Source organism: Diabrotica virgifera, chromosome 1 (genome assembly GCF_917563875.1).
Source record: "Diabrotica virgifera virgifera chromosome 1, PGI_DIABVI_V3a".
Lineage (NCBI taxonomy): Eukaryota > Metazoa > Arthropoda > Insecta > Coleoptera > Chrysomelidae > Diabrotica > Diabrotica virgifera.
This window is the reverse complement of record NC_065443.1, coordinates 58,671,085-58,687,346: the sequence shown is the minus strand read 5'-3', so window position 1 is coordinate 58,687,346 and position 16,262 is coordinate 58,671,085. Positions and strand designations below refer to the sequence as shown.

The 16,262-nt window shown below is 35.5% G+C and overlaps 1 protein-coding gene and 6 non-coding genes across 8 annotated transcripts in view; 4 read left to right on the top strand and 3 right to left on the bottom strand.

The window, feature by feature from the left end:
- The window catches only part of LOC114328744 (tyrosine-protein phosphatase non-receptor type 13-like), a 1,179,517-nt gene that overhangs the window by 573,704 nt on the left and 589,551 nt on the right, over positions 1–16,262 (top strand). The window lies entirely within an intron of this gene.
- Trnav-aac (transfer RNA valine (anticodon AAC)) lies at positions 3,909–3,981 on the top strand. Its single transcript has one exon. It is a non-coding gene; the product is annotated as a tRNA-Val (tRNA).
- On the bottom strand, positions 5,240–5,321 carry Trnal-aag (transfer RNA leucine (anticodon AAG)). The gene has a single exon. It is a non-coding gene; the product is annotated as a tRNA-Leu (tRNA).
- On the bottom strand, positions 5,408–5,480 carry Trnav-aac (transfer RNA valine (anticodon AAC)). The gene has a single exon. It is a non-coding gene; the product is annotated as a tRNA-Val (tRNA).
- Trnav-aac (transfer RNA valine (anticodon AAC)) lies at positions 5,693–5,765 on the top strand. The gene has a single exon. It is a non-coding gene; the product is annotated as a tRNA-Val (tRNA).
- On the top strand, positions 5,852–5,933 carry Trnal-aag (transfer RNA leucine (anticodon AAG)). Its single transcript has one exon. It is a non-coding gene; the product is annotated as a tRNA-Leu (tRNA).
- Positions 6,529–6,601, bottom strand: Trnav-aac (transfer RNA valine (anticodon AAC)). The gene has a single exon. It is a non-coding gene; the product is annotated as a tRNA-Val (tRNA).

Below are 16,262 nucleotides of genomic sequence, written 5' to 3'. Positions count from 1 at the left end.
CTTAATTGTTTATAAATAAAAATGGCCGCCAGATCCTACGCAAGAAATACTTACAATTTGCTCTTATAGGTATTACCTGTCGAAAAAACGCTTCAGTACCCTGGCTGTTCAAGTGTCATGGAAAAAACCTTCTTACCCTGGACTATAAGTGATTTACTTAACTGTAGTGTAATGAACATTTTGATAACGTGCAACAGTAAGTTGCACGTTCAAAAAAATGATACTCAAAATGATACTTTACCAGTCTCTCTGATATGGACTATTTCGATAAAAGTCAGTGCCGTCTAATTTCTGTACTGAATTTGTCTATATGGTTCTTTTCATGAGGATTTTTCAGTGCGTCACAAATGATAGAAAAAAGGTAAGTCCGTGATAATATACGTTTATAACATTTATTCTAACATGACATTTTAGTTAAATCTGACAGTTGTCAAATTTTATTTGCAATTGGGCATAAAAACAAATCAATTGTCTTTATTGCATTTATAAAATGGTATTTTCTTTGATTTGTATAGTCTTATAAATTATACAGATTATATTCCTAGATATATTATATACTTAGTAAATAATATTTTCTATTATAGCTCCATCTATCGACAACTAGAATAATCACCGAACTAGAATAATTACCAAAGTAATCACCGACGTGCCTTTTTTTCTGTCATATACAATTTAATGCGTTAGGAAGAAATCGAAAAACTGTGACGCACTGAAAAATGCTTATGAGAAAAAGCATATGCCAGTTTCTCTGAAAAACTGTACAGAATTTGTTCATTTGTCAGAATCTGACACTTCGGTATTTATTTTTAGATCTATCTAGATCAATAGAATTAACGCTGTGTATAATAATATTCGAATCTTTTCAGCTTTTGTTGAGTTGAACACCATTTTTATTTTACTTTCTCAAAAACAAAAGACAAATAAAACGTCGTTTAGTGAAAAACATTATCATCATTATTGGTGCTATGGCTTAGGTAAAGTAACGTTTACACGTATCCAGTAACTGGCGCCAGTCTCACTGGAATGCGAGTGCTGGACTAAGACAGCGCTGGATAGTTTCGTTTACACATATCCAGTAACTGGCGCCAATCTCACTGGCACTCTTATTAAAAATCCTAATACGGCCACTGAAACCACAGGTACGACAGCGCCAGCGACTGGAACGCTGTGTTTACACGTGTCTACAACCACTGGCACGGGGTTAGAGGGGACGCGGACGAGTGCCACTGGCACGAAAAATAGACCAGCCTTCTATTCGAGACAGCGCTGGCAGACAGCGCTGGACTGGAACAAAAAAGCGTTTACATGATGCCAGCACTGTCGTTCCAGTGCGACTGGCGCCAGTTACTGGATACATGTAAACGCGCCTTAAGTCTCTATCTTCGAAAGCTGATTACTCCGTTCGGTCCTATTTTGTGCAGCTCCTTCTGACAATTATAAATTAATGTTTTCAAAACCAACCGCAATTACATGCTTTTTCTGTGGCTCTATAGATCTAAAAATGTGTAACAGCAAATTTAACAACATTTGTACAGTTTTCCTTCATTCACGAAAAAAATTATATCTATTAAAAAAATAGACTTTATGTTTTACTTTATTGATGGTGATGGTGGATATTATACAAATAAGTAGCTTGTAATAACTTTATTCTATTTTGTAAGATCTAAATAACATTTTACAGGCTCTACAAGCGGCGATCATTGTCTGTCTGTCGGCTGTCAGCCAGCTACACACTAAAGCTCATGGTCTTAAGCTGCATACAGACTGACACAAATAAACATAAAACTTAATTCTTAATTACACAACACGCTTTTTCTTTTTCTTTCTTTTTTTTTAACAAAAACATTAATATAAGAAAATGTCCTTAAGAGGAAACAGTAGCGATCAACAGGTAGCAAAAACGCGTTCCAAGATTGCGGCTGTAATTTTGAATATTTTTTCGAGATATTTGGCACACTTATTTGTAATATAATAAAGAAAGGCGGTAGAGAGCCCAATTTGAAAAATATATTAATATGTGGAAATTACTCTGTAATTAAATACAATATTAAAAAAACGAGCCTGTACCGCCATTAAGAAGAACAAAAAAATACACTTTCTTCAAATAAACTTTTTTATCCGATGCCTAGATTTTGTGTCATTTTGGAACTACTAATGCGCAAGGATGCGTTTTATCTCACTTATTATTTATTAACATCTATTCGGAGTTCATAATGCGCAGAGTCTTGGATGGTTGGGAGGGAGGAGTAAACCTAGGTGGTGTTAAGATATCTAACTTGCGTTTCGCAGACGACACTACACTTCTAGCATCTACTCCAGAAGAAATTACTGAATTATTAAAAAAACTCGAGGTAGAAAGTGCTAAATTTGGACTCATGGTTAACTACAACAAAACCAAAATCATGGTTATTGATCGCCAACAACAGTTTCCTGAAACCCAAAATATTGCGGGATGCGAGGTAGTCTCATCTATGATATATCTTGGAGCTCTAGTTAACAACACAGGCAGTTGTGAACCCGAAATTAGAAGACGCATTCAACTAGTAAGAGCAGCAATAAGTGAACTAAACGGGGTCTGGCGTGATCGTCACATTACTATGACAAACAAAAAGAGACTCGTTTCAACTCTGGTCTTTTCCATATTTTACTATGCATGCGAGACATGGACAGTCAAAGAATCAGATAGACGACGTATAGACGCCTTTGAAATGTGGACATGGAGACGCCTGCTTCGAATTCCATGGACGGCTCGCCGTACAAATATCTCGGTTCTGGATGAAATTAAACCGGATCAGCGTCTCTCCAGTACCGTTTACTCTAGAATTTTAAAGTTCTTTGGTCATATCCATCGAAGTGATCACAAAATGGAGCGGTTGGTGGTCCAAGGAAGGCCTCAGATTCAACGCCAACGCGGAAGATCTCCACAGCGATGGGCGGACATTACTAAAAAGCTTCTCAACAAACAGTATACTGAGGCAATACATGTAACTGATGACCGCGACCAGTGGAGAAATATTATCAATCAAACTGTCCGAGCTGCTGAAGCATAATTATGAACCACAACACATCTACTAAGATGTTAATGACTATGATGATGATGAATGAAATAAAAAATTTTAGTAGTTCCAACATGACACAAAATCTAGGCATCGAATAAAAAAGTTTATTTGAAGAAAGTGTATTTTTTGTTCTTCTTAATAGCGGTACAGGCTCGTTTTTTTAATATTGTATTTAATTACAGAGTAATTTCCACATATTAATATATTTTTCAAATTGGGCTCTGGACCGCCATTCTTTATTATATTACGAATACTTGTGCCAAATATCTCGAAAAAATATTCAAAATTACAGCCGCAATCTTGGAACGCGTTTTCGCTACCTGTTGATCGCTACTGTTTCCTCTTAAGATAATTTGCTTGGATCGCTTACATCAAATGCTTCTGGTGCCCTGCACTCCATTTTATCAAATTTCCTCGAGCTTTTCCAAAAACTAGAGTGGATGAGCGCCCCTTGGTATTTCTCGTATTTACACACTTTTTGCTACGAATCGCCACTTACAAGTAGGTTTATTACGTATTAGGTATTTATATACGGCCACACCTGATACCATATTTTACTTTATTGATGGTGGATATTAGACAAATAAGTAGCTTTTAATAACTTTATTCTATTTTGTAAGATCTACATAACATTTTACAGGCTCTACAAGCGGCCATCATTGTCTGTCTGTCAGCTTAAGCCATCTACACACTAAAGCTCATGGTCTTAAGCTGCATACAGACTAACACAAATAAACATAAAAAACTTAATTCTTAATTACACAACACTTTATTCTGTTTATTTGTTATGGAATAGGTAACTATTAGTGCAGACGACGGCGGATTTGTCCAAAAGAACTTGTTAAACAAGTTTCCGTGGTGTAGTGGTTATCACATCCGCCTAACACGCGGAAGGTCCCCGGTTCGATCCCGGGCGGAAACACACTTTTTGATTTTTGTAATTGATCCTAAATAAAATCTGGATAGATTCTATGCACATATACGTAAAAATAATGTTTTGCCAATATATCTATAGCGTCAAGCTCGTGTCCATCTAATCATATATCCTGGAGTCGTTTCTCCTAATGTATCCTCATTCCTTATACTATTTCTTAGAGTTGTTCAGACGTTTCCCTTGTGCCAAGTTGTTTTCAACTCTTCTTTTCAACTAGACGTACCTAGTAGCAGAACAAGGCGAGTCCTTTGGTATTAAAATCAACACCAGTAAAACAAAAGCAAAGGTAACAAGCAGACGTCCAAATCCAAAAGGGAATATTCAAATTTTTAAACCCTCGTAGTAAAAATCAAAGATATACCAGGAAATTGAAATTTGGTTCGAATTCTGTTCTGGTTTTGTTTAAGTTCTGGTAAAATACAGTGGGTGATCATATTATTAGAGCCACCTCAGAAAATTTTACTTTTGTTTAATAATGGTATGTAAGTTTTTTCTTTATACGGTCCACGTTACCTTTGAAACTTTAGAAATGGATATTATGTTTCTGTTGGAGTAATTAGTAGTGAATATTAAAGTTTTTATTTCTGCTATTTTCCTTGGTGAGATGTCTTTGGATTTCCCATGATGTTCTGGTACCAAAATAGTATAACGAACGCGCAATTTTTACCAAATTCACAAAAAATAGTATAGGCCTGTCAGAATATCACTAGATGGAAACTCGCAAAGTTTATTATAACTCTAAACACCAAGAATACAAAATAATAGGCACACGAGTTGCAAGCTAGGCTGGGCAGCACTGACAAACAAGGGCATCTGAGTCACGCATTGCCACACATGCGTGTTGCCACTATTGTCAGACATTTACTGCACTTTCATAAAGTGTAACAAGACAGCCAAATGGAAACAAATCCCTTAATATATGATACAGTTCAATTATATACCCTTCCTCTAAAACATTGAATTTTACTAGGTGGCTCTAATAATATGATCACCCACTGTAAGTTCTTTATTCATATTTTCTTTCTTTTTTTTTTTGGTGAATTTTGTTTTCATATCTATGTAGTTTTTTATAGTCCCCCACAGCTTACCGAATTCTGTGTCCCTGTTGAATGTCCCTATGCTCTGTTTTCTCTTTCTGTTATAAAATGTCATTCTTCGTCAAACATTTAATCTGTTATTTAATCTTTTACTTATGGTTTATTCTTTTACTTTTTTTTACTAAATTTAGTAATTCCAGTAAAACAGTTGGCAGCGGTGGGATTCGAACCCACGCCTCCGAGGAGACTGGTGCCTTAAACCAGCGCCTTAGACCGCTCGGCCACGCTACCTTGCTCCTACAGGTGCAATTGTTTTTTTACACATTGGAACAACATTCAACAATAACCAGAAAATTTATATAAAAAACAAAAAAGTGTGTTTCCGCCCGGGATCGAACCGGGGACCTTCCGCGTGTTAGGCGGATGTGATAACCACTACACCACGGAAACTTGTACAACAAGTTCTAGAGTTAATCCGCATTGAAGATCCCGTAGAAGAATCCCCGAAGAATCCGTATGAAGATAATTGGAGTGATTTATAGTGTATCGTTGGACACTCAATATTTTAAAGATAGTAAAATTTGCTAAAATGATCGTCCAACAATTATCATAATATGGTTACAAACCGACGACGGATTAATTACCTAGACCTAGTTGAACAAGTTTCCGTGGTGTAGTGGTTATCACATCCGCCTAACACGCGGAAGGTCCCCGGTTCGATCCCGGGCGGAAACACACTTTTTTTATTTTTTTTTTCGTAAATTCTCTACATATTTTTAAATATTGCTCCAGTCAAAAAACCGATGTACCTGTAGGAATAAGGTAGCGTGGCCGAGCGGTCTAAGGCGCTGGTTTAAGGCACCAGTCTCTTCGGAGGCGTGAGTTCGAATCCCACCGCTGCCAACTGTTTTGAATAAACAACTTAATATAATATGCAGTAGGAGGAACATTATCGGTAAGCCATTACAGGTCACACTAGAGCCAACTTCTTATTTCATTATCATCATGGCGTTACAACTATTAGTGTGTCTTTGTCGCATTTACTGTTGACTTTCATGTTTGTCGATCATGTGCCACTATTTCATGTTGTCTCACACCTTCTTTCTCCAGATCCTCTCTGACTCCATCTTTCTATCGTTGTCTAGGCCGTCCTACAGACCTTCTTCAATCTGTCTTCCCCAAAACACATCGTTTATTTACAATCAACTTCTATGTCCTTTTTGTAATTTTCAAATTATTTTTGATTATTAATCTTTGAATTGTATAGCTCACATTTTTAGTCCACTGAAATTTATAGAAAAAAATGTTACATATCAGGGTGGTAATGGTAAGTGCCGTAATACTAGTAAACACTGTAAGGTAACAACAAATTTTATGTTTCAGATTTTAGTAACTTCAGTAAAACAGTTTTGGTGAGATGGTGAAGAGAGTGGCGCCTTAAGCCAGTGCCTTGGGCGGCTTATTACCTTATTTTTGGAATATAATATATATAAAAAAGTGTTTCCGCCCGGGATCGAACCGGGGACCTTCCGCGTGTTAGGCGGATGTGATAACCACTACACCACGGAAACTTGTTGAACAAATTATTTTGGACACATTCGCCGAACAATCCTCTAAACACTATTTCTTGCTTTGGAAAATCAACTGTAGAAGTAGATATTTATTATTACGCATAATAATACGCCGAAGTATGCCATTTTTCTGTTCTGTACGATATTAATAATTTCTTCGTCTTTGGGAGCGTTCAAGTATTACGTAACGCAATTTTTGAGGATTTTTGACCCCCCTCCCCCCCATGTAACGCACCGTAACGTTTTTCTGTACCCCCTTCCCCCTACCTAAACGTTATGTAACACCCAAGTGGCGATTTTAACCTAAATGGAAAACGAGGTTGCGAAAAGTACCGGAAACTCGGTAAAAGAACTTTGTTATTATTTTAATGGCATTTGAGGTAATAATAAAAACTTAGAATCATCATTCAGCCTTAAATGTCCACTGCTGAACATAGGCCTCCTCCCCTCGTTTCCAACCACGTCTATCCTGCGCCGCTCTCATCCAGTTTTTATTTAGCTTTCTTAAGTCGTCAGTCCATCTTGTAGGCGGTCGACCGACGTTTCTCTTGTCTTCGCTTGACCTCCATTCCAATAACCTTTTTGTCCATCTCCCATCTGCCATTCTGGCAATGTGTCCTGCCCATCTCCACTTCAACCTGGCTAGCCTTTCGATGACGTCAGTCACCTTTGTTCTTCTCCTGATTTCTTCGTTTTTGATTTTGTCTTGCAGAGTTATTCCTAACATTGAGCGCTCCATTCTTCTCTGCGTTACTCTTAGTTTGGTAGCCGAGGCTTTAGTTAAGGTAAGTGTTTCTGATCCGTACGTCAAGACTGGGAGGACGCACTGATCAAATACCTTTCTCTTTAGGCATGTGGGCAACTCACTTTTAAAAGTTTCTCTCAGTTTTCCAAATGCTGCCCGCCCAAGAACGATCCTTCTATTCAGTTCATGTGTCTGGTTATCCCTGCCACTCGTAATTTCATGTCCCATGACATGAAATATGTTCAAAAGTTACAATAATAATCTTTTATTATTAATTTTACATTTACATTTACATTTTCCCTACTTGGCCCCATCCTTACATATATTTTTGGTTTCATTCTTTATTGTTATTCTCATGCATTCTTCTATTTTATCTTTTTTAATAAAAGCTTAAAATAAAATAACATATTTATAATTTCAACATTTTATTTTGCTTAGTAAAAATTTTTGTATAACGAATAATATACGATGTTACCAGTAGTTTCGGAAAAATAGTGAAAAAAATGTGTAAAACTTTTTGTTCTTCAACGCCCTGTATCGTGAAAACGCATGCCGTTACCAAAATTATTTAGTAAGCAAACCCCAATTATTTTTTAATTTTTCACCTATCCTAGAGATCATGTTACCTTTTTCTGAAACACCTTGTATATATATATATATATATATATATATATATATATATATATATATATATATATATATATATATATATATATATATATATATAAGAAGGCACTTATGGAATAAAATTATTTCTGTCCTTGTTTTAAATAATTTTAAAAAACGCTGGGACCCGTAGATTTTCATATATAAAAATGTGTGCTTTTTAAACATAAATTTAAATGTAGGTACAGGGAGATTCATGCAAGCCTAGCGTAGTCCATTATCTTTAACTTTAATTAAACACCCTGTATATTTTTGTTTTTAGAAGCTGCTTAACAACCTCATCTCAAAAATGTGGATTATGTAGGGTCTATTATGAATAATGCAAGGTGAAATTTTGAAATTATGTATAATTTTTGTCAAGATGTTAATCACATAAAACTTTGAAATTAATAATTCAGGAATCACACTTTAAATAAGGGTATTATTTTTTAAAATATCTATCACTTTTCTAAACTAAGTATCAATATAGTGGGTTTTGTATTTAATGCTTTTTATTTAATTAAAGACATTTTTAAATAATTTGAAAATTTGCGTACATATTTAAAACATTAATGAATACCTACCTACTGCTGAAAACGATACTGCATGTTATGGACTTAAATTACCCATTTCATTTTTACCAAAATATAAAGTACCTACCTATCTATTCATCAGATAAACCCATAAATAATTCCGAGGGAACAGTTCCGGATATTGGAAACATAATATGACACATGGTCTTTTGAAAACAAAACAATTCTCAACGAAAGAATCTCTTGTTAACTTAGGCACTTGACATCATTTTTTTACCCTGAAAATCCTTTGTCGCTAATTTTACCATCAAATATAATTTAGGTGAAGTGAAACCAAAGAAGATTATGCGCTGTTGGATGTTGGGCTTTGGGTTGTATAATATAAATGAGAAATGGTTTACATTTGAGCAATGATTTTTTTTAGAGTTTTCGGTTGATTTTATACAGTTTTCAGTAGATAAGTAGATTGGAGTTCAAATCAGTAGGTTGTATACAGTTTTCAGTAGATCGGAGTTCAAATCAGTAGGTCTACTGAAAAATCAGTAGACAAATCATAATACAATTCAGGGTTCTATGTAAAACATAAAAGAAATTATGTAGTTTTTTTTATTTAAGTTAAAAAATAATGTTACGTAACGCGCTGTTCGAACCCCCCTCCCCCCCATGTAACGCGCTGTAACGTTTTACAAAACCCCCCTCCCCCCAAACTGCGTTACGTAATACTTGAACGCTCCCTTTTCTTAGCCTCTTGAGAATAGCTGTGTACAATACACCACACAACTAGGTGTACCCTTGTTAGACCCTCGACATACATCTCATATCAAATGCCTCTAATCATTTTATGGCATCTTCTGTAAGACTTCAGCTTTCCACTATGTATAAGAGGACATTAAACACGTAACATCTGAGAATCTTTATACATACGTGCATATATTGATACTTAACGATAAGAAAGTGCGAAGACTATAGAATTATAAGCCTTATGAGCCATTTACTTAAAACATTTCTAAAGGTCATTCAGAAACGAATATATACAAAGTGCGAGGAACAACTAACAAGAACACAATTCGGATTTCGTGATGCTCTGGGGACACGGGAGGCCCTTTTTGCTGTGCAAGTGCTATTTCAGAAATGCAGGGATGTAAATTGTGATATATACGTATGCTTTATAGATTACCAGAAAGCATTTGACAGAGTAAAACATGACAAATTGTTAACTCTAATGCAAGAAATTGGAATTGACAACAAAGATCTAAGAATTATCAGAAATATTTATTACAATCAAACGGCAAAAATCAAAATAGAAGACCAGTTAACTGATAAAATTGCAATAGAACGAGGAGTACGACAGGGCTGTATTTTATCTCCACTACTATTCAATATTTACTCTGAATGGATATTTAAGGAAGCTTTAGACAGTTGTGCGAAGGGAGTATTAATAAATGGTGAATGGTTGAATAATATTAGATATGCAGATGACACCATAGCTTTTGCCGATAATCTGAATGATTTAAAGATGTTAACAAATCGTATAACACAAGTCAGCAACAGATATGGACTAGCTCTTAACATAAAGAAGACCAAATTTATGACAATTAGTAAAAAACCAATATTAAACGCTCAACTTACAGTCAACCAACAGAATATCGAAAGAGTTGAGCAATATACATATCTGGGTACGAATTTAAATAGCCAATGGGACCACTCGATAGAAATTAAACAGCGAATAATAAAAGCGAAAGCAGCATACGTTAGAATGAGACGCATTTTCAACAGTCGAGACATATCATTAAAAACAAAATACCGTCTGTTGAAAAGCTACATATTCACAGTTCTGCTCTACGGAATGGAAGCGTGGACACTAACTGTTGCATCTATGAATCGGCTCCAAGCTTTCGAAATGTGGTGTTATAGGCGCATCTTACGTATATCCTGGGTTGACCAAATTACTAATGTGGAAGTCCTGCGTAGAATGGGGAAAGAGTGTGAAATTCTCATAACCATAAAAAAAAATTAGAATATCTACGACATGTAATGAGAAATCAAGAACGTTACGGCCTTCTCCAACTGATTCTCCAAGGGAAGGTAAATGGTAAAAGAGGACCGGGAAGAAGACGCATTTCCTGGCTTCAAAATTTACGAAAGTGGTATAACAACACTACCACTGAACTGTTCCGCGCTGCGGTAAACAAAGTCAAGATAGCCATGATGATCGCCAACATCCGGAAGGGATAGGCACTTTAAGAAGAGAAGAGAACGATAAGTTGCAGATCATCGTTCTAAGACCGTTAAAAATGTTTCTGGTTTTTCTGGTATAAAATATAAGTTTTTATTTCGCAGCTATGATTCCAGGTATCCTTAAAGGCTGCAGAATAGGTTTGGCGCTATCTCGCCCAACAACATCATGCAGATTGCAATGACCAGCAAAGAGAATTTCGAGTGTATAATCGACCATATAACAAGCATCATGAAAAGAAAGTCTATAATGGAAAGAGTAGAGCAAGCTGGGTGAGGGAGTCTACCTCCTTCATAGCGGTCAACTGTAAAAAAAAAATAAAAAATAAAAAAAAATTCTTATTTCTTTCTTTCTTCTTTATTGTATAAAAATGTATCAAGTTACCTTCTCTTTTTTTATCTCAATGTTCCCAAGTTCCTCAACTTGGGAACTAGATCTTTTCCCTACACGCTCACCGCTATTAGGTGAGTGCTGTAGATATAATAAATAGCTCTAACGGCACCTTTAATCCGGTCTGCGCGGGGTATCCCCATGTTTCGTTCGCTAATGAACTCGTCCAGGGATACCTCGGGTCGAATAGGGGGTGGTTTTAGTTGGTAGGTGACCTGGCAGGGATGTCCCCTGGATAAAAAAAAGGTATCCTTAATGTGCCAGCCCAGATAGCATATTTTCTCCATTCTTTCTAACGTTGTGGCGTTTATTGTAATTTGGGCGTTTAGTTGGTGTTCTTACTTAATGATCTTTATTTTTGCTTTACAATTTAGTTTTAGGCCGTATTTGGAACATGTTTCTACATTATCCACCATTCTTTGGAGTCCTTGAACACTATCTGCCAGTAATAGGTTATCGAGTGCATAGCTAATAAGCAGAGGCTATAGGCTATCGTCCACATAATTTGGCCATTTACTGCAATACCTAGCACCTAATACATCTTCTGATTCGTCCAATGCTTCTTTCTCTAAAGATATTTTCAGACTATAGGTATGTCAAATAATGCTGATGCCATTATGCAACTCTGTTGAGCTCGTTTTCCGACTGCGAAGATCTCGGACACTTTATTTTTGAATTGCACTATTGCTTTTTGTAATGCTAGAAAGAGCAGAAATGAAAACCCTTCGAAAAATCGATGGTAAGACACTATGGGATAGAACTAGAAGTGCAGATATACGACGGAGATGCAAGGTGGACAACATTAATAACTGGGTAAAAACAGAAGAGGAGAATGGAACAACCACATAAGCCAAATGACCACAATAGTGACCACAAATAGAGTAGTAAGGACGGCGAGAGACGGTTCGCCAATAGGAACGCGATCAGTGAGAAGACCACGAAAACGACGGAATGACAACTTATTGAAGGAACGTTGAAAAACAGACAGAGCCATGTCTACACAAAAAGAAGAAGAAGCTTTTTGTTGGAGATATAAGTTTGAGATTAGTCTATATCCTTACCGTCGAGTTCTGAATGTATTTAGGATTAGTTTCCCATGTCATACGTTGTCAAATGCCTTCTTAAAATCAATAAAACATACATTCACATTGCCGTTGACAGCCCTTGCTCTCTGTATTAAAACTTGAAAACTAAATAGTAGCCCCTTTTCTGGTAAGTGGTCAGTCTCATATAAATATGTTGTTGATCAGCTTCGTAAGGCTACGGCTCCACGGGCTGGAAATTAACGCTAGCAGTAGCCGCAAAACGAACTTAAGGTTCCGCAGAACGGAATAGGAATAGCCGAACTGTACCGACTACGCACAAGTCCTGTAGTCGGTACAGTTCGGCTATTCCTATTCCGTTCTGCGGAACCTTAAGTTCGTTTTGCGGCTACTGCTAGCGTCAATTTCCAGCCCGTGGAGCCGTAGCCTAAGAGCTGTGATTTGGTGTGCCCTAATAGCTTGAAAATTTCACTATGCTGTTAGGTGATATCAGTTCAGATATTTATCAGCGTGATTTATATGCCTTCCAGCCTTCCTTGCCTTCAATTCATGTTTTTTTTAAGATACAAGTAACTTAAAATATACGTGTTAGACACACGTCATACGTCAATCTTATTTCGATTTGCTGAGTAATCATATTTCAAAACCGTTGTTTAAAATGGCGACTGATGTCATCGAATAATAACTAATCGACAATTTATGTGGCATTCAGCAGGAAATCACTAAAAGCAGCTTTACATCAAGGCTATGCAAGTCTCATGCCATGCAAGTCCGTCTTGCATGGCATATCTCTTGCCTAGCCTGACCTTTTTACAACAGAGCTATTTCTGTGCAATTTTTGATACCACTTTCATTGTTGCCAACAAAAGAAATATACCAAAACATTGCCTTTAAATATTTCACTTGGAAATTTCAGTCCAACATTAAAAATTATATTCAAGTATAAATACAAATTATTATTATTTCCGATAATTAACATTTAAAGGGTACCCCCGTTAAGATAGGCAAAATGCCCTCACTCTCAGAATTCAATTTTTTTAATTTTTTTACGTTCTGTGCAATTAAAAAATGAGAGCGGATTTTTAGCTCGCCACCCCCTTACCCCTCCCCCACAGCCTAAAACGTAGATTTTTAGATTTAATTTTTTTTTAGTTGGGTTGCAATTGATATAAAAATTTCAAAAAAATCACACGTGTAGCTGTGGCTTTTACAAAACATGTCCATTTTTTATGGACCCTTAGGTCGAGTGTACATAACCTCAAATTTTTTTTTAACTTTTTTAAAACCTATAACTTTTTTTGGAGGGGGCTGCAGGTCCAATTTTTTTTGGATTTTGTGTATTTTATCAAAAGCTATCTCTCTGATTTTTTTCAGATTTTTCCGTCAGGTGCGCCATCTTGAAAAATCCGGAAAACTGTTTTTTAGGGGGTTTTTAGGGATTTTCTCCATTTTATAGACTGCAACATAGATCAACTCAAGGTTTTGTTAATAGATTATGTATAATTTGAAATAAATGAGTATTTTAGGATTATCAAAAATTGGGCAAAATACCTTTAAACCAGTAAGGGTTTTTGCGGGCTTAATGATATTATTTTTTGAGATCGATGCAGCCTGAATATTTTTATTTTCATTTTTTTACGTTATATGTGAATAAAAAATAAGACTAGTCGCATTTTTAGCACACCACCCCCCCCCCTGCCCCCACAAAAACGTCAATTTTTCTATTTTTTTGTTTAAAGTTGCAATTAATTTAAAAATTTTATGAGGCGTCTACAAAACATATCTATTTTTATAGACCCGTGTAGGTCAAGTGTACAATACATATAACCTCAAATTTCCTTTTTTATTTTTTTAAAACGTATTTTTGACTTCCAATCCTTATTTTTTTAAAACGTCCAATGAATATTGTACATCTCTCTCTCGCGGACGGCCGCTTCAATACATGCTTAGCGCTCATATTTAATTATTAAAAATAATAGTTAGTAATAAAATAATGACAAAAATTTCTTTATGCTATTGCAGGGGGGCTTTAAACTTTGAGTTGGTCACTTTATGACTTTCATAATAATAATTTTTAATCGAGTTATTAAGCCTTGAAAATGGCCATTTTCGCGTTTTTCAAATTTGAAATTGCATGTAACTCGACAACAGTCAATTTTATAGAAAAATCACAAGATACCTTTTTTGCTCGGCTTAATCCAAACAATCTAAAACAAATTTATCCGAAGTGAAAAAATTGATTTTTTGAATTCGTTTAAAAAAATGTTTAAACAATTTTCCGACCGCGGTACTGCCTGGCACCTTGTGGATTTGTTATAAGGACCTGTTTTTGAGTAAGTTTGTGCAAAAAAATTAATCGGAATAATTTACCTATCGGGCCAAGCATACAACGTGGACTATATGGTTTGTAAAATACACAAAAGACAAAAAAAATTAGCAGCCATCGCCAAAAAAAGTTATACGTACCTATTAAAAAACAAAAAAAATGAGGTTATAATATGTACACTCGACCTTCGGGTCCATAAAAATAGACGTTCTGTAAAAGCCTCAGCTCTGCGTGTGAATTTTTTGTAATTTATAATTTAATAATTAGGTACTAACTATTCTAAATGCGACATAAGCCACAATTTAACTAAAAAATGATTTTATTAACTGACTTATTTATATAGATCGCCCCAAACCATTTTTTCAGTGCGTCACAGATTATTGAATTCTCTCTCTCGCATTACAGATGGAAAATAAAATCATTTTTTAGTTAAATTGTGGCTTTTTTCCCATTTAGAATAGTTAATTACAAAAATTCCACAAAGAAATAGCTTCAGAACAACATTTATAATCTAATTGCAAACCAACTTAAAAAATAAAATCGAGAAATTGTCATTTTTGGCTGTGGGGGAGGGGGAATAGGGGAAGTGGGCTAAAATTGCTGTTAGTCCTAATTTTTTAAAATCATATAGAACGTAAAAAAATAAAAAAATATATTCAGGCTGTATCGACCTCAAAAAATATAATTAGACCCGCAAAAATCCTTACAAAACTTTAAGCCAAGCCCACCAAAGAAACATGAAACGAAAAACATGAAACATGAAACGAAAAACATGTTTCATGAAACTAAAACACTGCTAAACAAATCTCAAAGTCCGCCTACCAATGAAACGAGTGTGATTCATGCTCATGACACATTTTTATTTTCGGAGAGTTTCATAAATGGCCGGACGTATATTTGTTTAGCAGTGGTTTATTTCCATGAAACGTAATTTACGTTTCATGTTTCTTTGATGTGCGGTCGGGCTAAACAAACGTGGTTTTTGGGGGGTTTAAAAGTCTTTCGCCCAATTTTTTAATATCCTAATATACTCAGTTATTTCAAATTATACATAATCTATTAACAAAACCTTGGGTTGATCTATGTTGCAGTCTATAAAATGGAGAAAATACCCAAAACCCCCCTAAAAAACAGTTTTCCGAATTTTTCAAGATGGCGCACCTGACGGAAAAATCTGAAAAAATCGGAGAGGTAGCTTTTGATAAAATACACAAAATGCAAAAAAAATTGGACCTGCAGCCCCCTCCAAAAAAAGTTATAGGTTTTAAAAAAGTTAAAAAAAAATGAGGTTATGTACACTCGATCTAAGGGTCCATAAAAAATGGACATGTTTTGTAAAAGCCTCAGCTACACATGTGAATTTTTTGAAATTTTTAAATCAATTGCAACCCAACTAAAAAAAAATTAAATCTAAAAATCTACGTTTTTGGCTGTGGGGGGAGGGGTAAGGGGGTGGCGAGCAAAAATCCGCGTTATCTCATTTTTTAATTGCACAGAACGTAAAAAGATTGAATTCTGAGAGTGAGGGCATTTTGCCTATCTTAACGGGGGGTACCCTTTACACAATAAGGTTAAATTTTATTCTAAACTGTAAATTTTGTTATATTGGCAACATGAAATTTGAGAATTTGCATCAAAATAGCATGAAAAATAGAACATATTTTAATTTTTGGTCTACGGGAATGCGCAGTTGCATGATCTGTCTTGTATGGCTCTTGCCTAGCATGAAAATAGCATAATGTA